The 22,311-nt window shown below is 43.0% G+C and overlaps 8 non-coding genes across 8 annotated transcripts; all 8 read left to right on the top strand.

Moving 5' to 3' along the window:
- Window positions 1-5,573: 5,573 nt before the first annotated feature.
- Window positions 5,574-5,760, top strand: LOC141219648 (U2 spliceosomal RNA). Its single transcript, XR_012288096.1, has one exon. It is a non-coding gene; the product is annotated as a U2 spliceosomal RNA (small nuclear RNA).
- A 1,107-nt stretch (window positions 5,761-6,867) lies between these two features.
- LOC141220239 (U2 spliceosomal RNA) lies at window positions 6,868-7,058 on the top strand. The gene has a single exon (XR_012288608.1). It is a non-coding gene; the product is annotated as a U2 spliceosomal RNA (small nuclear RNA).
- Window positions 7,059-13,185: 6,127 nt separating this feature from the next.
- Window positions 13,186-13,374, top strand: LOC141219684 (U2 spliceosomal RNA). Its single transcript, XR_012288124.1, has one exon. It is a non-coding gene; the product is annotated as a U2 spliceosomal RNA (small nuclear RNA).
- Window positions 13,375-14,483: 1,109 nt separating this feature from the next.
- Window positions 14,484-14,674, top strand: LOC141220154 (U2 spliceosomal RNA). The gene has a single exon (XR_012288526.1). It is a non-coding gene; the product is annotated as a U2 spliceosomal RNA (small nuclear RNA).
- A 1,109-nt stretch (window positions 14,675-15,783) lies between these two features.
- Window positions 15,784-15,974, top strand: LOC141219866 (U2 spliceosomal RNA). The gene has a single exon (XR_012288242.1). It is a non-coding gene; the product is annotated as a U2 spliceosomal RNA (small nuclear RNA).
- Window positions 15,975-17,083: 1,109 nt separating this feature from the next.
- Window positions 17,084-17,274, top strand: LOC141220153 (U2 spliceosomal RNA). The gene has a single exon (XR_012288525.1). It is a non-coding gene; the product is annotated as a U2 spliceosomal RNA (small nuclear RNA).
- A 1,109-nt stretch (window positions 17,275-18,383) lies between these two features.
- On the top strand, window positions 18,384-18,574 carry LOC141219576 (U2 spliceosomal RNA). Its single transcript, XR_012288035.1, has one exon. It is a non-coding gene; the product is annotated as a U2 spliceosomal RNA (small nuclear RNA).
- A 1,109-nt stretch (window positions 18,575-19,683) lies between these two features.
- LOC141220263 (U2 spliceosomal RNA) lies at window positions 19,684-19,874 on the top strand. Its single transcript, XR_012288631.1, has one exon. It is a non-coding gene; the product is annotated as a U2 spliceosomal RNA (small nuclear RNA).
- The last annotated feature ends 2,437 nt before the right edge of the window (window positions 19,875-22,311 follow it).

Genomic DNA, 22,311 nt, shown 5'->3' with positions numbered 1-22,311 from the left:
GCTAAGGGTAGACAGCTGCTCGTTCCACCCCACCCCCCGCCTTAATTGGTTCTCCTCCCTTCCAACGGTGTTGAGGCGGGTGGGAACAGCAGGGGGTGAGGGTGCTGTGTTTAAAAAGGTGGAGTTATGCAGATCTAAAACGCGTGGATTGCAGCAGCAGCAAGCCGAAAAGTGCAGGCATGTAAGGGATCTAGAGGTTGACAACATGTCTTCTTAACGGGAGTCCAGGAGCTCATCTCCACAAATGGACTCTTCAGGATCCTTGGGTGGCTCCGTAGTTCGAAACCAATTCTGGTTATCGCTTCTCGGCCTTTTGGCTACGATCAAGTGCTTTATTGCAGGAGATTGTGGTTGAAGGGCACTCGGGTACCCCTCTCCTTGGCCTGGCAGGATCGTCCACTTTGGTGGACTTAACCTGCTTGCTGCTATTAGGGAGAGGGCTTAGTCCCAGGGTAACGAGTTGCGATCCCCCAGCTTCCAGGTGTTTTTCGCTGCAAGAACACTGGGAGCGCAGATTGCAAGCGGCTGCAATTTGCAACCTTGTTGCGTTTTTCCATGGAGGTTGACCCTAACCTCGTGCCTCTTTATGCGAGGCTAAAAAACTCTATCCAAGTTCACTTCACGGCGGGTGGCTCGGATATGAGGAAATTAGGGTATGTAGTCCAGGACGTGCTCAGGAACCTTCTTGGCGTACAAAGGAATGAAATTCTCTCCATCCAGGATTATCCCAGAAGAGGTGACTATGACATCACATTCACCGGAGAAGGTATTTTTAGAGATGTACTAGAAAAGTTAAAAAAAGTTGAAAATAGTCCTGTTTTGAAAGGGATACAAATTGTTGAGCACGTCCTGGATGAGGTAAGACTGGTTATTGTAAAAATATTTTCGCCCTTTGTTTCTGCTCCAGAAGTAATGTCATTTCTAGCAATTTATTTTAAAAGTGTTAAATGTATTGGGAAGATATTAAACGAATATAACATATGGACATCTAAGTGGAAATTCCTTGTGAAGTGTACAAGAGATCCAAATACACCAGGTGGTATACGGCTCCCCCCTGCCCGTTTCAAAATTGGGCAAACAAATGGGGATTTCTTCTTTTCTGGGATGCCAGTATATTGCAGAAATTGTGGGCGCTATAGTCATTCAAAAGAAAACTGTCATGTATCATGTAGAAATTGTGCTAGTGAAGAACATGAGACAAAAGAATGCCCTAAGGAAAAGAAATGCAGTTTTTGCCAGACTCCAGGTCACTTTTATTTTTCTTGCCCTCACAGATTTCGGGAAGATGAGCAAAATGGGAAGTCCAAGACGTCCGACCAAGGACCAAAAGATCAGACCACCCCTCAGGAGGAGGAACAACAACCTGGAGCCTCTGGAGACAATAAGGGCGTACCAAATAGTGAAGTGTCTCCAGAGTCTATGACAGGTAAAATACCAAATCCCAAAACCTGGCTGCAGGACCTGCGGGAGTCCAAAAGGAGGGCTGAGAAGGAGCAGAAGGGCACTACTGGTAAGGTCAAAAGGGACCGGCAAAAGGCCGACACAGAAGCCCATGCCCAGTCTGGGTCTCCTAGTGCTGAGGGCGCTGAGTGGATAAAGGTGGGTCCTAAGAAAAAGAAAAAGGGTGGTTCGGAGGAGGCAGCAGGAGGTGAACAGATGGACACTTCTCCTGAAGGGGACGTGGACGCTGGACCCTCAGGGGTTTCGGTCTCCGCTGCTACAGGTGGGGACCGGGATCTTGCTGCCTCTGAAGAGTCAGAGGCTCTGCCTTGTGCGCAACCTCCTCCTATAGGACGACCTTCTACAGGTCAAACAGGGGCGGCGGAACCCCTCGGAGACCCACCTGATGAGGAACTGCATGGCCAGCCAATGGAGACCCAGCGGGTTCTGCCAGCCAGCCCTCCGAGCTATGCCAGTGTAGCGTCGGGTTTATATAAATGTGGTAATCTTTCCTCCTCCACGGAGACTCTCGTGACGATACTATCAGATGAGGAGGGAGGCGCAAGCCCAGTGGTCTGATCAGGTTCATCGGACAGGTAAATCCGTTGCTCTTAGTTACCTAAGTAAAATTTCTACATTTTCTAATGATGGCTGAACTCAAAGGTATTTCCCTCAACGTGAGAGGCATAAAATCTAACACGAGAAGAACTGCTCTTTTTAATTTTTTTACGTGTTTTACTGCATCTGTATTTTTTCTGCAAGAATGTAATATCCCACATGAAATGTCATATCAAAAATATAAAGATGAGTGGAAGTGTGGGCCATCTGTCTGGTCCGGATCGAATGCTGCAGGATCAGCGGGTGTAGCCATACTTTTTAAAGGGAACGTTTTAATTGATTTTATTCAGGAAATTTTACCAGGTCGTATTTTATTAGTGAAAGCTTTTATTGATGGTATTAGATGGCAGTTTTTAAATTTTTATGGATCAACAGAGAAAAATGAAAGAGCTGAAATGCTTGATCTTTTACCATTATTTATTAATAACTCTGAACCTTTTATCTTAGCAGGGGATTTTAATTGTGTTTTAAAAGGTGAAAACCGGCGCTCCAGCTCTGTAAGCAGGAACTACGATAAAACCTCAGGTATGCTACATGATATAGTCAAAGATGCTAAATTGATAGACATATATAAAGAGTGTCATAGTGATAGCCCAGAGGACGCCGGTTTCACTTGGAGCAATGCTAATTGTAGCTCTAGGATTGATTTTATTTTTGGTTCAGATAAAACAATACCTGCCAAATGTGAAGTTTTAACTAATATATTTTCAGACCATAAACTTTTATCCTTTACCATAAAAGTAAATGACAACAAAAAATGTGGTAAGAAAAGCTGGAAAATGAACGTATCCCTTTTAGCCGACCCGCAGATTTTATCAGATTTTATTGAGTTTTATAGGAAATGTAGAAAAGGGAAAAAAAACAAATGAGACTATGAGTGTATGGTGGGATAGAATGAAAGTAAAAATAAAAGACTTTTTTATTAAAAAGAGTATATGTAGAGCCAAAGAAAAATATGAAGAATATAGAATTTTAAATACCCGCCTACAAACATTATTTAAGCTCAGAGACAATGGGATAGATGTACAAGTTGATATTTCAAACTTAAAAGAAGAGATTTCAAAATGGCTAGAACAAAAAGGAAAAGAGATAATTTTTCGTTCTAGAGTACAACATATAGAAGAAAATGAAAAGTGTTCCAGATATTTTTTTAGGAAAAATAAAAAAGAAAAAGTGATAATTGACCATATAGATGGTGAGAATAATATAAAAAATATGCTGGGTAAAGTTGAGGGTTTTTTTTCTAATCTTTTTAATGGAAAAAATATAGATAATAAATTAATGGATGATTCGCTGCAAGGACTAACAGCTGTTTTAGATCCCGCATCCCAAGAGTTTTTATCCCAAGTTTTAACGGAACAAGAAGTGTTAAAAACTATTAAAAGTTTTAAAACTGGAAAGGTCCCTGGTCCTGATGGCATCCCAATAGAATTTTATGTATGTTTTTATGATATTTTAAAAGATGATTTGTTTTATTTGTTTACTGAGGTTTTTAATAATAAGGTTTTATTAAATTCCTGGAAGAAAGGTGAAGTCTCCCTCCTATACAAAAAAGGCGATAAATCAAAATTAGAAAACTGGAGACCAATAACACTTTTAAATTGTGACTATAAAATAATGGCTAAAATTTGTGCAAATCGTCTAAAAGAAGTCATCAGCAAAGTTATTCATTCTAATCAAGTGTGTGGGGTGCCGGGGCGCAGTATATGGGACAATCTGAATTTAGTGAAAGACTGTATTGAGGATGTGAAAGACAGAAAGGGGAAAATGGCGATTTTTTCTATTGATTTTGAAAAAGCATTTGACCGTGTCTCACACTTTTATCTTTTTAAAGTTTTAGAGAAAATGGGCATACCAGAAGGGTTTTTACTATCGCTTAAAGCATTTTACAAGGATTGTACAAGTAAGATTTTAGTGAATGGTTTTAAGACACAAGAGGTATTTTTACGGTCAGGGGTGAAACAGGGATGCCCTCTGTCCCCCCTACTGTTTATCTGTGCACTGGAACCAATGTTATGTGCAATACGCCAAAATAAACAGATATGCGGTGTCCCTCTGCCTGGAAGCGGTGGTTTGGAGGCCAAGGTTGTAGGCTACATGGATGACGTGGCGGTCTTGTGTACAGATGCACCATCACTTACGGCCACTCTCCATCAATTGCAATCCTTTTGCCTAGCTTCTGGTTTTAAAATCAATTTTAATAAGTGTAACATTTTAAGTGTTGGGGGGATGATTTTACGTGATGTACCAATTAATGTCTCCGAATCCATTTCCATTTTAGGTATATCATTCACTGAAAATAATGATGGTTATAATAGTTGGGAAACAGTTACACAGAAAGTAAATACGAAAATATGTATGTGGAACATGAGGAGACTTACAATGGAGGGTAAAGTATTGGTTTTAAAGATGGTGATTTTACCTCTTTTATTGTATCTTAGCATGGTTTTCCCCCCGCCTGTTAATGTTTTAAAAAAGATAACCAAAACCTGTTTTACCTTCTTTTGGAACTCAAAAATGGAAAAGCTGAAAAGAGAAATCGTGATGAAATCAAAAGTAAAAGGTGGTAAAGATTTTCCAGATTTTAATAGGTTTCTTTTAATCCATCTGTTCGTTTACTGTTTTAATGCCCTTTTTAAGAATCACTATTGGTCCTTTTTTATGCGTTTTAATACAGGATTTTTTATGAGAAAGTTTGGATGGTATGAAGTTAATATATCTGTGCCCCATGCTTTTAATTTGTCGACGCATTATGAGATTTTAAGGAAAATAGTGTCCGATTTTAATTTAGGGACTAAGAAAATAGAGGAATTAAGAAATAGTAAGAAACTAATTAAAGAAATACGTAAAAGTGAGGAAATATGTAATGTTGACAGATATGATGATGACAAATCTATGTCTATCTGGAAAATGATTAACGTTTTTTATCTTTTTAATGAACAGAGAGATCTGGCTTGGAGTTGCATGCACCGCTGTCTTCCTTGCCGGGCATTCCAATACAGAAGAGGATTTGTGAGGTCTGCCATCTGCCCAAGAGCCGGATGCCAAGACGAGGAAACGGTGGAACATCTATTATGGACATGTAATTTTGCAAAGGATTTCTGGAGAAGACTGCTCCCCCTACTGGAAAGGGTGGCAGACCTCAAGGACTTTACATATAAAACTGTGCTATACGGACTTATGGAATGCCCCACAATGGACCAGTACACAATGGCTTGGAAGACAGTGAACTGCGCCAAGTCATCTCTCTGGAAAGCGCGCAACATTGCTATTTTTAAACAAGATGTTTTATCAGTGAATGATGTTTTAAGTTTATGTTTATGTGAAATGTATACTTATTATTTAATTGACAAAAAGAAGAATATACATATTTCCAAAAAATGGCTTGTTGACCAATGGAACCTAATTATTTAAAATCTTTGTATTTTTTTGTTTTGTAAATTTCATTTGTCTTTTAACGTTTGGTATTTGTGTAATTATGCTAGTAATTTGTTAAAAGTTTAATAAACGGTTTTATCCCTCTGCAGGGGATAGCCAAATTAAAAAAAATCTGTTCTTATCAGTTTAATATCTGATACGTCCCCTATCTGGGGACCATATATTAAATGGATTTTTAGAACAGGGAGATGGAAAAAGAGCTTGCTCTGTCCACTCCACGCATTGACCTGGTATTGCAGTATCTCCAGGACCGGTGCACCCCTTCTTTAATGCAGTTTCTAAAATCAGAAAGTATTGAATTCAATGTTTTTTGTTCATTTTGCTTGTTTGTCGGATTTTGGGATGGACTCTTTGGCTTTGCTTTTCTTCTCCTCATTGGATTTTTCATGTTCAAAGTTGCAGAAGCCAGATGACAAGCTCATTTTGGTTCAACTTCAGCAACTGTGCATTGCATTGCCATGTAATGTAACGCAATGCTATCTTTCTAGCTCTCCCTCTTTACTTCCTTTTGGATAAACAGACATATTAGGCAAGCATTTTGGAGCTTTCACCTAAATAACTACAGGTGGTGAGATAAGCTGCACAATATAATTGACCTTTCAGTATATTGTTGCACACACACCATCTATTTAGCAAATGCCCTTGTTATCAACAGCAGCCTTTTAAACTCACCTGAGCTAACAGGTATGTGCGCTGGTTACTCTGCTGCGCTTAAAATTTCTTTTTTGGTTTGCTACAATGCCTTTTCTGAAACGTTGTCTCCCTCTGCTGGAACACTGACTTCTTTCAATTAATGCCTGCAGACTATAAAAGAGAACCCAACCCAAAAAGTTTGGTTGATTAGTCTGTGGCATTCTGTTAAACTGTTGCTTATGGCGGTCTCTGTGAGCTTCTCAGCGACATTCAGCCAGCCAGGTATCCTGCCTGCAGTAGATGGAATGTGACAATGGAACGCTGGCTGCGCGTGTCATAATAGGCTCTGAGCCTTTATATACCTGCGCACAGCAGCAGCCACCTTCAGTCTGCTGCTGGACAGCCAGCAGCAGCAGGAGAGGTAAGTAATCAGCAGCCCTCCTGCTAAGGGTAGACAGCTGCTCGTTCCACCCCACCCCCCGCCTTAATTGGTTCTCCTCCCTTCCAACGGTGTTGAGGCGGGTGGGAACAGCAGGGGTGAGGGTGCTGTGTTTAAAGAGGTGGAGTTATGCAGATCTAAAACGCGTGGATTGCAGCAGCAGCAAGCCGAAAAGTGCAGGCATGTAAGGGATCTAGAGGTTGACAACATGTCTTCTTAACGGAGTCCAGGAGCTCATCTCCACAAATGGACTCTTCAGGATCCTTGGGTGGCTCCGTAGTTCGAAACCAATTCTGGTTATCGCTTCTCGGCCTTTTGGCTAAGATCAAGTGTAGTATCTGTTTTTATCAGTTTAATATCTGATACGTCCCCTATCTGGGGACCATATATTAAATGGATTTTTAGAACAGGGAGATGGAAAAAGAGCTTGCTCTGTCCACTCCACGCATTGACCTGGTATTGCAGTATCTCCAGGACCGGTGCACCCCTTCTTTAATGCAGTTTCTAAAATCAGAAAGTATTGAATTCAATGTTTTTTGTTCATTTTGCTTGTTTGTCGGATTTTGGGATGGACTCTTTGGCTTTGCTTTTCTTCTCCTCATTGGATTTTTCATGTTCAAAGTTGCAGAAGCCAGATGACAAGCTCATTTTGGTTCAACTTCAGCAACTGTGCATTGCATTGCCATGTAATGTAACGCAATGCTATCTTTCTAGCTCTCCCTCTTTACTTCCTTTTGGATAAACAGACATATTAGGCAAGCATTTTGGAGCTTTCACCTAAATAACTACAGGTGGTGAGATAAGCTGCACAATATAATTGACCTTTCAGTATATTGTTGCACACACACCATCTATTTAGCAAATGCCCTTGTTATCAACAGCAGCCTTTTAAACTCACCTGAGCTAACAGGTATGTGCGCTGGTTACTCTGCTGCGCTTAAAATTTCTTTTTTGGTTTGCTACAATGCCTTTTCTGAAACGTTGTCTCCCTCTGCTGGAACACTGACTTCTTTCAATTAATGCCTGCAGACTATAAAAGAGAACCCAACCCAAAAAGTTTGGTTGATTAGTCTGTGGCATTCTGTTAAACTGTTGCTTATGGCGGTCTCTGTGAGCTTCTCAGCGACATTCAGCCAGCCAGGTATCCTGCCTGCAGTAGATGGAATGTGGCAATGGAACGCTGGCTGCGCGTGTCATAATAGGCTCTGAGCCTTTATATACCTGCGCACAGCAGCAGCCACCTTCAGTCTGCTGCTGGACAGCCAGCAGCAGCAGGAGAGGTAAGTAATCAGCAGCCCTCCTGCTAAGGGTAGACAGCTGCTCGTTCCACCCCACCCCCCGCCTTAATTGGTTCTCCTCCCTTCCAACGGTGTTGAGGCGGGTGGGAACAGCAGGGGGTGAGGGTGCTGTGCTTAAAGAGGTGGAGTTATGCAGATCTAAAACGCGTGGATTGCAGCAGCAGCAAGCCGAAAAGTGCAGGCATGTAAGGGATCTAGAGGTTGACAACATGTCTTCTTAACGGGAGTCCAGGAGCTCATCTCCACAAATGGACTCTTCAGGATCCTTGGGTGGCTCCGTAGTTCGAAACCAATTCTGGTTATCGCTTCTCGGCCTTTTGGCTCAGACCTAGTGTTTGGACAAGAGGTTCCTTGTGTACTAGCCCTCGGCCTTCCAGCATCGCCACTTCGGTGGCTTAAGCTGGATGCTGCTATAGGGGGAGAGTGAGGAGGAAACGAGAAGGCGATTCCTGAAGCGACCATGGGTGTCAAGCTTCGCTTTGCTGGGACCGGGGATCCCCGGGTCAAGAATGCTTTCCGTATCGAGGTCTCTGAGGAGAAGAAGGACCATTTCTCGTTGTCATACCTGGTCAACGCCATTTTCTATGAAATCCTGAAGATCCAGAAGTCGGAGATCATCTGTTTGCAGGAGTTCAGAAGGGAGCATAGGTACGTCTTGGTGCTTTCTTCTATGGCGGCTTGCCAAAACCTTTTCAAAACTCTTCAAGTCCTTTCAGAGCACCCTCAGCTGGATGGACTTATCTTCACTGTACTCTACTCTAAGGGGGATATCCCGGTGGTAGTATTCATGCACAACCCCTTTATCTCCCGGGATGATATCACTGCATTCCTGAGAAGACACTGCATTTTTGTGCAATTCTCCCATAAAATCTTAAATGGAGAAGGGCTGTGGACTGGGAAGTATAAATACTTTGTGAGGTTTGGGATAGACCCTCATGGTCCTGGAGGTATTCACTATCCTCCCCTGAACTTTACAATTGGAAGAGACTCTGGATATCTGTTTTTTCCTGAGGCGCCATTGTTCTGCAGGAGATGCAACATGTTCGGGCATATCCAGGATTTCTGCAAACAATTGCCAAACTGTAGAAAGTGCAACAAGTACGGTCATCTGCCGAAGGATTGTTCCAACCCGGTGGTATGTGATGCCTGCGGGGAGGAAGGACATGTGATTCGGGATTGTAAGGCTAAAGTCAAGCCTAGGTCCTTCTACGAAGTGACCAAAGGTAAGCCTACTGTCCCTGCTGTTACCCCACAGGTGACTACTGCAGAGATCAATGAGGAGACGGAGCCCCCTGAGGTTGAAGATCTGGTGGGTGAGGCCCAGACCCTGTTGGACCCTCCAGCCCCTGCTGGGCCAAGTATGGAGATCTCCGAGTTGGATGTGGACCTCCCTCATCAGTCCGAAATATGTGGTGAGGGTGACATGGATGTGTCTCTTGCTCGAACCCCTGCATTGTCCTGGGGTGCTACAGACGAAGAGGTGGCCAGGGATGGTGGCCAAGGAGACTTTACTTCTGGGAGGTCTTTTGATGATGATGATACTCCTGAACTGGCCAATAAAAAACCCAGACGAGAGTACTCACCTGCCAGCGGAGGGTGCGACAGTCCTGCAAGTGACCGCATTTACCCGCAGGATGTCTTCTCCCCTGATGCTCCTTACCTTGGCATCCCTGAGAGCATCAACACCTTTGGGGTGCTTTCCCAGTCTGATGATAATGGATGAGTATGGCGTGATCAACATTGAGTCATGTATTTCTTTTCTTTAATTAATGTCTTGCCAATCTGGTTGGGATGTAGTGTCCCTAAATGTAAGGCAGATCAGATCTAAAATCAGAAGAACAACTGTTCTGGACTACCTGAAACATTTAGGTGCTGATGTTTTTTGCCTTCAGGAGTGTGGGATTCAGGATGCTCCTTGTGACAAAGACTGGCCTTACGGACAGCATATCTGGTCAGGGTCTAATCATAATAAAAATGATGGGGTGGGGATATTAGTTGGGAATAAAGAAATCTCTATTGATAGTTATATTGTGGTGGAGGTAGGCCGATGTTTAATTGCATTTTTGAGTTATAGAGGGTGGCGAGTCAGAATTATTAATTTATATTGCCCTACAGGGAAGGAAGAGCGGCTTGCTCTTCTTGAAAAATTAAGTTTTTTTCTTCCAGGGAAATCTCCCACTATTTTTGTTGGGGACGTTAATTGTGTCACAGAAGGAAAGTGTGACATAACAGGAAAGAAATTGTCCCATTTAATTTGTGATTTTTCCTTTTTAGATGCAGCAGTTGTTGTTCTTGGCATGCCACCACCGCCGACATACCATGCTGACCGTGGTGAGATTCATTCCAGAATTGATTTAATGTTATTTTCTAAAAATATGGTATGTTTGGATTTTTCTCAACAAAAGGTACCTTTTTCGGACCATGAATGTTTGAGAGGCGTGTTTTGTGCGAATGGTGACCAAGTGTATGGCGGTGGGGTATGGAAGTTGAATGCAAGGCTGTTAGAGGATGATGAGGTGATGAATGAGTTTAATGTAAAGTATGAAAGATGGAGAATGCGTAAGAAGGATTTTGTGTGTGTTCTTGACTGGTGGGACTGGGTGAAAGTGCAATTTAAAACTTTCTTCAAAAAGTGGGGCTATAGAAAAGCTGCCAGATATAGGAATAGGTTTAATGACCTTAATAGACGGATTGACTGGTTGAGAAAGTGTGTTGCAAGTGGTTTGGAGATGTCTGATCAACTTACTGAGGCTAAGAATGAATTGAAGCGTGTGTTGGATGAGAAAGGAAAGGAAATTATATATCGTACTAAAATTGAGCACCTGGAGAAAAATGAGAAGTGTACGAGGTTCTTTTTTAAAAAAATGAATGGTAGGAAGACTGATATGAATGAAGTTGTGAATGAAAGTGGAACCAACTGTATGGGTGAGGATGTGCTGAAAGAAGTGAATAGGTTTTATAGCAAGTTGTATGATGAGAAATGGATTGACTCTGGGCTTGTGTCATATGTTCTGAATGGTGTGGAGAAAAAACTTGATTCTGAGGAGCGTGATCTGTTGTGTGAGGATGTAGTTCTGGATGAAGTGAAGAATGTGGTGTGGAGTGCTAAAAAGAGTAAGACTCCTGGGAAAGATGGTATACCTGTAGAGTTGTATGTGAAAGCATGGGAAGTTTTGGGAACAGATTTGACTGAGGTATGTAAGTATATGTGGGTGAATGGTAGGTTGTGTGAATCAATGAAAGAAGGAGTGGTTGTGCTTGTGTATAAAAAGGGTGAGAGGAAACGTTTGGAAAACTGGAGACCAATAACACTGCTGAATTCGGATTATAAGGTCTACAGTAAGTTACTGGCAAATCGTATGCGTGAAGTGATTGGTAGTGTTGTGGAGGAGGACCAAGTATGTGCAGTGCCTGGAAGAAGTATGAGTGATAACTTGTTATTGTTGAGAGATATGATTGGGGATTGCAAGGATAGAAAGCAGAAATGTATGACTTTAGCTATTGATTTTGAGAAGGCGTTTGACAGGGTTTCGCATGTGTTTTTGTTTAAAGTACTGGAAAGAATGGGGTTTCCTAGAGAATTTGTGAATTGTGTAAAATCATTGTATGATTGTGTGTCAAGTGAGTTCTTGGTTAATGGGTGGCTGTGTGACAAAGTGAAGATTAGGTCAGGAGTAAGGCAGGGGTGTCCTATGTCCCCCGTCTTATTTGTATGTGTAATAGAACCATTGTTATGTTTGATTAGACGGGATAAAATGATGAGAGGTTTGTTGGTGCCTGGTAGTGGTGGTAAGCATGTGAAAGTGTTAGGTTATATGGATGATGTTGTGGTTGTGAGTGAAAGTATGGCTTCTTTGAGTAGAATTAAATTGCTTTTGGATATTTTTGTTGGTGCGTCTGGTTTTAGGGTAAATTGGAATAAATGTAGTTTTAAATGTTTTGGAGATAGTAGTATTCGTATGGATGGTGTAAAGTGTGAAGTGGGTGCAATCAAGATTTTGGGCGTATTATTTAATGATGACTTAAAAGGGAATGAAAGTTGGGAAGAGTGTGGTATGCGGGTTGAACGTAAATTGAATTTTTGGCGAATGAGAGAATTGACTCTGCGTGGTAAGGTATTAATTATCAAAGCAGTGATTCTCCCTATCCTGCTTTATGTGGCGACTGTTTTTCCTTCTCCTTACAGGAAAATTAAGAGAATAGAGAAGTTGGTATTCACATTCCTGTGGTGTAGTAAGATGGAGAAGTTGAAGCGGGAGAGGCTTTTTAAGGCTTGTCAGCATGGTGGGCTGGCCTTTCCCAATATTGAAGTTTTTTTAGGTCTTAATTATATTAAGACTGTGGTTATTTTGCTGGGTAAAGGCAATAAAGGTGCTTTTATGGCTAATTATTCTGCTGGATGGATGTTGTATGGGTTATGCTGGAGGAAGAGAGATGCGAGTGTGCCTGTGGCCTTTAAGTGTCCTGTTTGGTATGAGGTGATTGAGAAATTTGTGAGAAAGCATGATTTGTTGAGTGTGGGAATGAATGATTTTAGAATGACCAAGAATGTGGTGAAAAGAATGAGTGCAAATGAGGTAGAGTGTAATATTGTTGGGCTGAGAGGGAATGAGGTTTCAGATGCATGGAAGAAGTTAGATACGTATGGGATGTCAAACAAACAGAAGGATGTTGTGTGGATGACTTTACATAATATTTTACCTGTGAGAGAAGTGCAGAAGAAAAGAGAGTTGATAATAACAGATGTGTGTCCGAGAGTGGGATGTGGTGGTTGTGAGACTGTGAGGCATGTTATGTGGGATTGTGAGTACGCGTACAGTGTGTGGAAGTGTGTAGGTGGATTGTGTAAGGGTTTAGCAGGCGTGAATTTTGTGGATTGGCGTGTGGCGATGTTTGGAATTGGTGCGTGTAGTCGGTCTAAAGATAGAATTTTATGGTTGATAATGGCTTGTGTGATGGAGAGTTTGTGGGATGCAAGGAACCTTGGACTTTTCAAGAGGAAATCTTTATCAGTGAATGAATGTGTTAGACTTATTCTTTCAAGACTATACCTGATATATAAGTTGGACAGCAGAGGCGGCGGTGGCACAGATGCCGAAGGGATTTGGAAATTTAAAAAGTGGCATTACCTTATCAAATACCAGTGATTTTTTTCTTTGTGATTCCTTGAAGTTTCTGCATTTGTGTTACGTAAAGGATGTTCCCTTGTGATTATATTTCGTCTTATACTACTGCTAAATAAATAGAACCATGATGATGAGAAGTTTTAAGTAGCAAATTTTGGAGAAATTCATACTGTTTGCTAAAAAACTAAACTGAATGGTTTAAAAAAAAAAAAAAAAAAAAAAAAAAAAATCTGTTCTTATCAGTTTAATATCTGATACGTCCCCTATCTGGGGACCATATATTAAATGGATTTTTAGAACAGGGAGATGGAAAAAGAGCTTGCTCTGTCCACTCCACGCATTGACCTGGTATTGCAGTATCTCCAGGACCGGTGCACCCCTTCTTTAATGCAGTTTCTAAAATCAGAAAGTATTGAATTCAATGTTTTTTGTTCATTTTGCTTGTTTGTCGGATTTTGGGATGGACTCTTTGGCTTTGCTTTTCTTCTCCTCATTGGATTTTTCATGTTCAAAGTTGCAGAAGCCAGATGACAAGCTCATTTTGGTTCAACTTCAGCAACTGTGCATTGCATTGCCATGTAATGTAACGCAATGCTATCTTTCTAGCTCTCCCTCTTTACTTCCTTTTGGATAAACAGACATATTAGGCAAGCATTTTGGAGCTTTCACCTAAATAACTACAGGTGGTGAGATAAGCTGCACAATATAATTGACCTTTCAGTATATTGTTGCACACACACCATCTATTTAGCAAATGCCCTTGTTATCAACAGCAGCCTTTTAAACTCACCTGAGCTAACAGGTATGTGCGCTGGTTACTCTGCTGCGCTTAAAATTTCTTTTTTGGTTTGCTACAATGCCTTTTCTGAAACGTTGTCTCCCTCTGCTGGAACACTGACTTCTTTCAATTAATGCCTGCAGACTATAAAATAGAACTCAACCCAAAAAGTTTGGTTGATTAGTCTGTGGCATTCTGTTAAACTGTTGCTTATGGCGGTCTCTGTGAGCTTCTCAGCGACATTCAGCCAGCCAGGTATCCTGCCTGCAGTAGATGGAATGTGGCAATTGAACGCTGGCTGCGCGTGTCATAATAGGCTCTGAGCCTTTATATACCTGCGCACAGCAGCAGCCACCTTCAGTCTGCTGCTGGACAGCCAGCAGCAGCAGGAGAGGTAAGTAATCAGCAGCCCTCCTGCTAAGGGTAGACAGCTGCTCGTTCCACCACACCCCCCGCCTTAATTGGTTCTCCTCCCTTCCAACGGTGTTGAGGCGGGTGCGAACAGCAGGGGGTGAGGGTGCTGTGTTTAAAGAGGTGGAGTTATGCAGATCTAAAACGCGTGGATTGCAGCAGCAGCAAGCCGAAAAGTGCAGGCATGTAAGGGATCTAGAGGTTGACAACATGTCTTCTTAACGGGAGTCCAGGAGCTCATCTCCACAAATGGACTCTTCAGGATCCTTGGGTGGCTCCGTAGTTCGAAACCAATTCTGGTTATCGCTTCTCGGCCTTTTGGCTAAGATCAAGTGTAGTATCTGTTCTTATCAGTTTAATATCTGATACGTCCCCTATCTGGGGACCATATATTAAATGGATTTTTAGAACAGGGAGATGGAAAAAGAGCTTGCTCTGTCCACTCCACGCATTGACCTGGTATTGCAGTATCTCCAGGACCGGTGCACCCCTTCTTTAATGCAGTTTCTAAAATCAGAAAGTATTGAATTCAATGTTTTTTGTTCATTTTGCTTGTTTGTCGGATTTTGGGATGGACTCTTTGGCTTTGCTTTTCTTCTCCTCATTGGATTTTTCATGTTCAAAGTTGCAGAAGCCAGATGACAAGCTCATTTTGGTTCAACTTCAGCAACTGTGCATTGCATTGCCATGTAATGTAACGCAATGCTATCTTTCTAGCTCTCCCTCTTTACTTCCTTTTGGATAAACAGACATATTAGGCAAGGATTTTGGAGCTTTCACCTAAATAACTACAGGTGGTGAGATAAGCTGCACAATATAATTGACCTTTCAGTATATTGTTGCACACACACCATCTATTTAGCAAATGCCCTTGTTATCAACAGCAGCCTTTTAAACTCACCTGAGCTAACAGGTATGTGCGCTGGTTACTCTGCTGCGCTTAAAATTTCTTTTTTGGTTTGCTACAATGCCTTTTCTGAAACGTTGTCTCCCTCTGCTGGAACACTGACTTCTTTCAATTAATGCCTGCAGACTATAAAAGAGAACCCAACCCAAAAAGTTTGGTTGATTAGTCTGTGGCATTCTGTTAAACTGTTGCTTATGGCGGTCTCTGTGAGCTTCTCAGCGACATTCAGCCAGCCAGGTATCCTGCCTGCAGTAGATGGAATGTGGCAATGGAACGCTGGCTGCGCGTGTCATAATAGGCTCTGAGCCTTTATATACCTGCGCACAGCAGCAGCCACCTTCAGTCTGCTGCTGGACAGCCAGCAGCAGCAGGAGAGGTAAGTAATCAGCAGCCCTCCTGCTAAGGGTAGACAGCTGCTCGTTCCACCCCATCCCCCGCCTTAATTGGTTCTCCTCCCTTCCAACGGTGTTGAGGCGGGTGGGAACAGCAGGGGGTGAGGGTGCTGTGTTTAAAGAGGTGGAGTTATGCAGATCTAAAACGCGTGGATTGCAGCAGCAGCAAGCCGAAAAGTGCAGGCATGTAAGGGATCTAGAGGTTGACAACATGTCTTCTTAACGGGAGTCCAGGAGCTCATCTCCACAAATGGACTCTTCAGGATCCTTGGGTGGCTCCGTAGTTCGAAACCAATTCTGGTTATCGCTTCTCGGCCTTTTGGCTAAGATCAAGTGTAGTATCTGTTCTTATCAGTTTAATATCTGATACGTCCCCTATCTGGGGACCATATATTAAATTGATTTTTAGAACAGGGAGATGGAAAAAGAGCTTGCTCTGTCCACTCCACGCATTGACCTGGTATTGCAGTATCTCCAGGACCGGTGCACCCCTTCTTTAATGCAGTTTCTAAAATCAGAAAGTATTGAATTCAATGTTTTTTGTTCATTTTGCTTGTTTGTCGGATTTTGGGATGGACTCTTTGGCTTTGCTTTTCTTCTCCTCATTGGATTTTTCATGTTCAAAGTTGCAGAAGCCAGATGACAAGCTCATTTTGGTTCAACTTCAGCAACTGTGCATTGCATTGCCATGTAATGTAACGCAATGCTATCTTTCTAGCTCTCCCTCTTTACTTCCTTTTGGATAAACAGACATATTAGGCAAGCATTTTGGAGCTTTCACCTAAATAACTACAGGTGGTGAGATAAGCTGCACAATATAATTGACCTTTCAGTATATTGTTGCACACACACCATCTATTTAGTAAATGCCCTTGTTATCAACAGCAGCCTTTTAAACTCACCTGAGCTAACAGGTATGTGCGCTGGTTACTCTGCTGCGCTTAAAATTTCTTTTTTGGTTTGCTACAATGCCTTTTCTGAAACGTTGTCTCCCTCTGCTGGAACACTGACTTCTTTCAATTAATGCCTGCAGACTATAAAATAGAACTCAACCCAAAAAGTTTGGTTGATTAGTCTGTGGCATTCTGTTAAACTGTTGCTTATGGCGGTCTCTGTGAGCTTCTCAGCGACATTCAGCCAGCCAGGTATCCTGCCTGCAGTAGATGGAATGTGGCAATTGAACGCTGGCTGCGCGTGTCATAATAGGCTCTGAGCCTTTATATACCTGCGCACAGCAGCAGCCACCTTCAGTCTGCTGCTGGACAGCCAGCAGCAGCAGGAGAGGTAAGTAATCAGCAGCCCTCCTGCTAAGGGTAGACAGCTGCTCGTTCCACCACACCCCCCGCCTTAATTGGTTCTCCTCCCTTCCAACGGTGTTGAGGCGGGTGCGAACAGCAGGGGGTGAGGGTGCTGTGTTTAAAGAGGTGGAGTTATGCAGATCTAAAACGCGTGGATTGCAGCAGCAGCAAGCCGAAAAGTGCAGGCATGTAAGGGATCTAGAGGTTGACAACATGTCTTCTTAACGGGAGTCCAGGAGCTCATCTCCACAAATGGACTCTTCAGGATCCTTGGGTGGCTCCGTAGTTCGAAACCAATTCTGGTTATCGCTTCTCGGCCTTTTGGCTAAGATCAAGTGTAGTATCTGTTCTTATCAGTTTAATATCTGATACGTCCCCTATCTGGGGACCATATATTAAATGGATTTTTAGAACAGGGAGATGGAAAAAGAGCTTGCTCTGTCCACTCCACGCATTGACCTGGTATTGCAGTATCTCCAGGACCGGTGCACCCCTTCTTTAATGCAGTTTCTAAAATCAGAAAGTATTGAATTCAATGTTTTTTGTTCATTTTGCTTGTTTGTCGGATTTTGGGATGGACTCTTTGGCTTTGCTTTTCTTCTCCTCATTGGATTTTTCATGTTCAAAGTTGCAGAAGCCAGATGACAAGCTCATTTTGGTTCAACTTCAGCAACTGTGCATTGCATTGCCATGTAATGTAACGCAATGCTATCTTTCTAGCTCTCCCTCTTTACTTCCTTTTGGATAAACAGACATATTAGGCAAGGATTTTGGAGCTTTCACCTAAATAACTACAGGTGGTGAGATAAGCTGCACAATATAATTGACCTTTCAGTATATTGTTGCACACACACCATCTATTTAGCAAATGCCCTTGTTATCAACAGCAGCCTTTTAAACTCACCTGAGCTAACAGGTATGTGCGCTGGTTACTCTGCTGCGCTTAAAATTTCTTTTTTGGTTTGCTACAATGCCTTTTCTGAAACGTTGTCTCCCTCTGCTGGAACACTGACTTCTTTCAATTAATGCCTGCAGACTATAAAAGAGAACCCAACCCAAAAAGTTTGGTTGATTAGTCTGTGGCATTCTGTTAAACTGTTGCTTATGGCGGTCTCTGTGAGCTTCTCAGCGACATTCAGCCAGCCAGGTATCCTGCCTGCAGTAGATGGAATGTGGCAATGGAACGCTGGCTGCGCGTGTCATAATAGGCTCTGAGCCTTTATATACCTGCGCACAGCAGCAGCCACCTTCAGTCTGCTGCTGGACAGCCAGCAGCAGCAGGAGAGGTAAGTAATCAGCAGCCCTCCTGCTAAGGGTAGACAGCTGCTCGTTCCACCCCATCCCCCGCCTTAATTGGTTCTCCTCCCTTCCAACGGTGTTGAGGCGGGTGGGAACAGCAGGGGGTGAGGGTGCTGTGTTTAAAGAGGTGGAGTTATGCAGATCTAAAACGCGTGGATTGCAGCAGCAGCAAGCCGAAAAGTGCAGGCATGTAAGGGATCTAGAGGTTGACAACATGTCTTCTTAACGGGAGTCCAGGAGCTCATCTCCACAAATGGACTCTTCAGGATCCTTGGGTGGCTCCGTAGTTCGAAACCAATTCTGGTTATCGCTTCTCGGCCTTTTGGCTAAGATCAAGTGTAGTATCTGTTCTTATCAGTTTAATATCTGATACGTCCCCTATCTGGGGACCATATATTAAATTGATTTTTAGAACAGGGAGATGGAAAAAGAGCTTGCTCTGTCCACTCCACGCATTGACCTGGTATTGCAGTATCTCCAGGACCGGTGCACCCCTTCTTTAATGCAGTTTCTAAAATCAGAAAGTATTGAATTCAATGTTTTTTGTTCATTTTGCTTGTTTGTCGGATTTTGGGATGGACTCTTTGGCTTTGCTTTTCTTCTCCTCATTGGATTTTTCATGTTCAAAGTTGCAGAAGCCAGATGACAAGCTCATTTTGGTTCAACTTCAGCAACTGTGCATTGCATTGCCATGTAATGTAACGCAATGCTATCTTTCTAGCTCTCCCTCTTTACTTCCTTTTGGATAAACAGACATATTAGGCAAGCATTTTGGAGCTTTCACCTAAATAACTGCAGGTGGTGAGATAAGCTGCACAATATAATTGACCTTTCAGTATATTGTTGCACACACACCATCTATTTAGCAAATGCCCTTGTTATCAACAGCAGCCTTTTAAACTCACCTGAGCTAACAGGTATGTGCGCTGGTTACTCTGCTGCGCTTAAAATTTCTTTTTTGGTTTGCTACAATGCCTTTTCTGAAACGTTGTCTCCCTCTGCTGGAACACTGACTTCTTTCAATTAATGCCTGCAGACTATAAAAGAGAACCCAACCCAAAAAGTTTGGTTGATTAGTCTGTGGCATTCTGTTAAACTGTTGCTTATGGCGGTCTCTGTGAGCTTCTCAGCGACATTCAGCCAGCCAGGTATCCTGCCTGCAGTAGATGGAATGTGGCAATGGAACGCTGGCTGCGCGTGTCATAATAGGCTCTGAGCCTTTATATACCTGCGCACAGCAGCAGCCACCTTCAGTCTGCTGCTGGACAGCCAGCAGCAGCAGGAGAGGTAAGTAATCAGCAGCCCTCCTGCTAAGGGTAGACAGCTGCTCGTTCCACCCCACCCCCCGCCTTAATTGGTTCTCCTCCCTTCCAACGGTGTTGAGGCGGGTGGGAACAGCAGGGGGTGAGGGTGCTGTGTTTAAAGAGGTGGAGTTATGCAGATCTAAAACGCGTGGATTGCAGCAGCAGCAAGCCGAAAAGTGCAGGCATGTAAGGGATCTAGAGGTTGACAACATGTCTTCTTAACGGGAGTCCAGGAGCTCATCTCCACAAATGGACTCTTCAGGATCCTTGGGTGGCTCCGTAGTTCGAAACCAATTCTGGTTATCGCTTCTCGGCCTTTTAGCTAAGATCAAGTGTAGTATCTGTTCTTATCAGTTTAATATCTGATACGTCCCCTATCTGGGGACCATATATTAAATGGATTTTTAGAACAGGGAGATGGAAAAAGAGCTTGCTCTGTCCACTCCACGCATTGACCTGGTATTGCAGTATCTCCAGGACTGGTGCACCCCTTCTTTAATGCAGTTTCTAAAATCAGAAAGTATTGAATTCAATGTTTTTTGTTCATTTTGCTTGTTTGTCGGATTTTGGGATGGACTCTTTGGCTTTGCTTTTCTTCTCCTCATTGGATTTTTCATGTTCAAAGTTGCAGAAGCCAGATGACAAGCTCATTTTGGTTCAACTTCAGCAACTGTGCATTGCATTGCCATGTAATGTAACGCAATGCTATCTTTCTAGCTCTCCCTCTTTACTTCCTTTTGGATAAACAGACATATTAGGCAAGCATTTTGGAGCTTTCACCTAAATAACTACAGGTGGTGAGATAAGCTGCACAATATAATTGACCTTTCAGTATATTGTTGCACACACACCATCTATTTAGCAAATGCCCTTGTTATCAACAGCAGCCTTTTAAACTCACCTGAGCTAACAGGTATGTGCGCTGGTTACTCTGCTGCGCTTAAAATTTCTTTTTTGGTTTGCTACAATGCCTTTTCTGAAACGTTGTCTCCCTCTGCTGGAACACTGACTTCTTTCAATTAATGCCTGCAGACTATAAAAGAGAACCCAACCCAAAAAGTTTGGTTGATTAGTCTGTGGCATTCTGTTAAACTGTTGCTTATGGCGGTCTCTGTGAGCTTCTCAGCGACATTCAGCCAGCCAGGTATCCTGCCTGCAGTAGATGGAATGTGGCAATGGAACGCTGGCTGCGCGTGTCATAATAGGCTCTGAGCCTTTATATACCTGCGCACAGCAGCAGCCACCTTCAGTCTGCTGCTGGACAGCCAGCAGCAGCAGGAGAGGTAAGTAATCAGCAGCCCTCCTGCTAAGGGTAGACAGCTGCTCGTTCCACCCCACCCCCCGCCTTAATTGGTTCTCCTCCCTTCCAACGGTGTTGAGGCGGGTGGGAACAGCAGGGGGTGAGGGTGCTGTGTTTAAAGAGGTGGAGTTATGCAGATCTAAAACGCGTGGATTGCAGCAGCAGCAAGCCGAAAAGTGCAGGCATGTAAGGGATCTAGAGGTTGACAACATGTCTTCTTAACGGGAGTCCAGGAGCTCATCTCCACAAATGGACTCTTCAGGATCCTTGGGTGGCTCCGTAGTTCGAAACCAATTCTGGTTATCGCTTCTCGGCCTTTTGGCACGATCCTTGTGATTGGTGTCAGGAGGCAGGTTCGTGATCACTGGAATTCTTTCTCGGCCTTTTCCGATTGGAACTGCTGCTATTGGGAAGGAAGGAAGGTGTTTCTCGTACCTTTCGGCGTGGAAGGAATTCTGGATCGTGGAGGAGGATTTCTTCAGGACTGGAGTTCTGGACGCTGCTGAACAGAAGGGATCGAGTCTGGTGCTGTTATTTTTGGACGTCATCGGGCTTTCTTTTGAATTTTCTCTGTGTGGAAATGGAGATGAATTTGGATCAGGACGATGCCTACATGAAGGACACCATCCGGTTTGTGGTGAGTGTGGAATTTAGGCAAGTTAAAAACTTGGACTTTTTGTACAGGAAAGTCTTTACTCCTATCTTGCATATCAGCAAGGATGAGTACTTTTGTGTTCAGTCATTTTCTAACAGAGGAGTACACGATGTGACTTTGAGAGGTGCTGGTGTATGTGAGAGGGTTTTTTCCAGTTTTAGATATGCTGCAGCCTGTGAGCATAGTGAGGTATTGGAAGGAATTTCAGCCACGCCTCGCTTTCAATTTGATCAAAGGATGCTAACAATACATATGTATAACCCTTTCATATCTGATGAGCAAGTGACTTCATACTTAAGAAGGTTTTGCTCCGTATTAATTATGAAAAAACGTTGTACGACTGGTTTTGGGGCCTGGAACGGCAAGAGACTGTATCAGGTCGTTTTTAAAAAGGACCCGTCAGTGGAGGGGGGTGTCTTAAGACCCCCACCAGTCGTGTTCATAAATAGAGATAGAGGCTTTTTGTTTTTTTCTAATATGCCACCATATTGTAAACGATGTCGGAAATATGGCCATATGGATGAAAATTGCGCCCCTTGTGAAGTATGTTCTGGCCCGGTTCATCAGGCGAGAGAGTGCCCAATGCAAGCCAGGCAAACATCTGAGGCTGATGCTGAAGATAAACAAGGGGATGGTGGGCAGATGGAGGATGGAGGATCAGAAAGTTCTTCTAATGTGGCGCAGGAAGTAGAGGTTCTGGCACCTCTAAGTAATAGAGAAAAAAGAGAAGAGAGGAAGAAAGCTGAAGAAAAGAAGAAAGAAGAAAGGAAGAAGGAAGAAAAGAAGAAGGAAGTAAAGAAGAAGGAAGAAAAGAAGAAGGAAGACAAGAAGAAGGAAGACAAGAAGAAAGAAGATAAAAAGAAAGAAGGAGAGAGGAAAGAAGATGGAAGAGAGGAAGGAACATTGGAAGAGGAAAAGGAGGGGCAACAAGGTATTGTGGATACAGTTGCTGCTCTGGCGGTATTATCAGAGATG

The sequence above is a fragment of the Phyllobates terribilis genome, unplaced genomic scaffold (assembly GCF_046119375.1).
Source record: "Phyllobates terribilis strain yellow unplaced genomic scaffold, ASM4611937v1 Scaffold_277__1_contigs__length_2500907, whole genome shotgun sequence".
Lineage (NCBI taxonomy): Eukaryota > Metazoa > Chordata > Amphibia > Anura > Dendrobatidae > Phyllobates > Phyllobates terribilis.
Note: the sequence above shows the minus strand (reverse complement) of the source record. Positions and strands in the feature narration are given on the sequence as shown.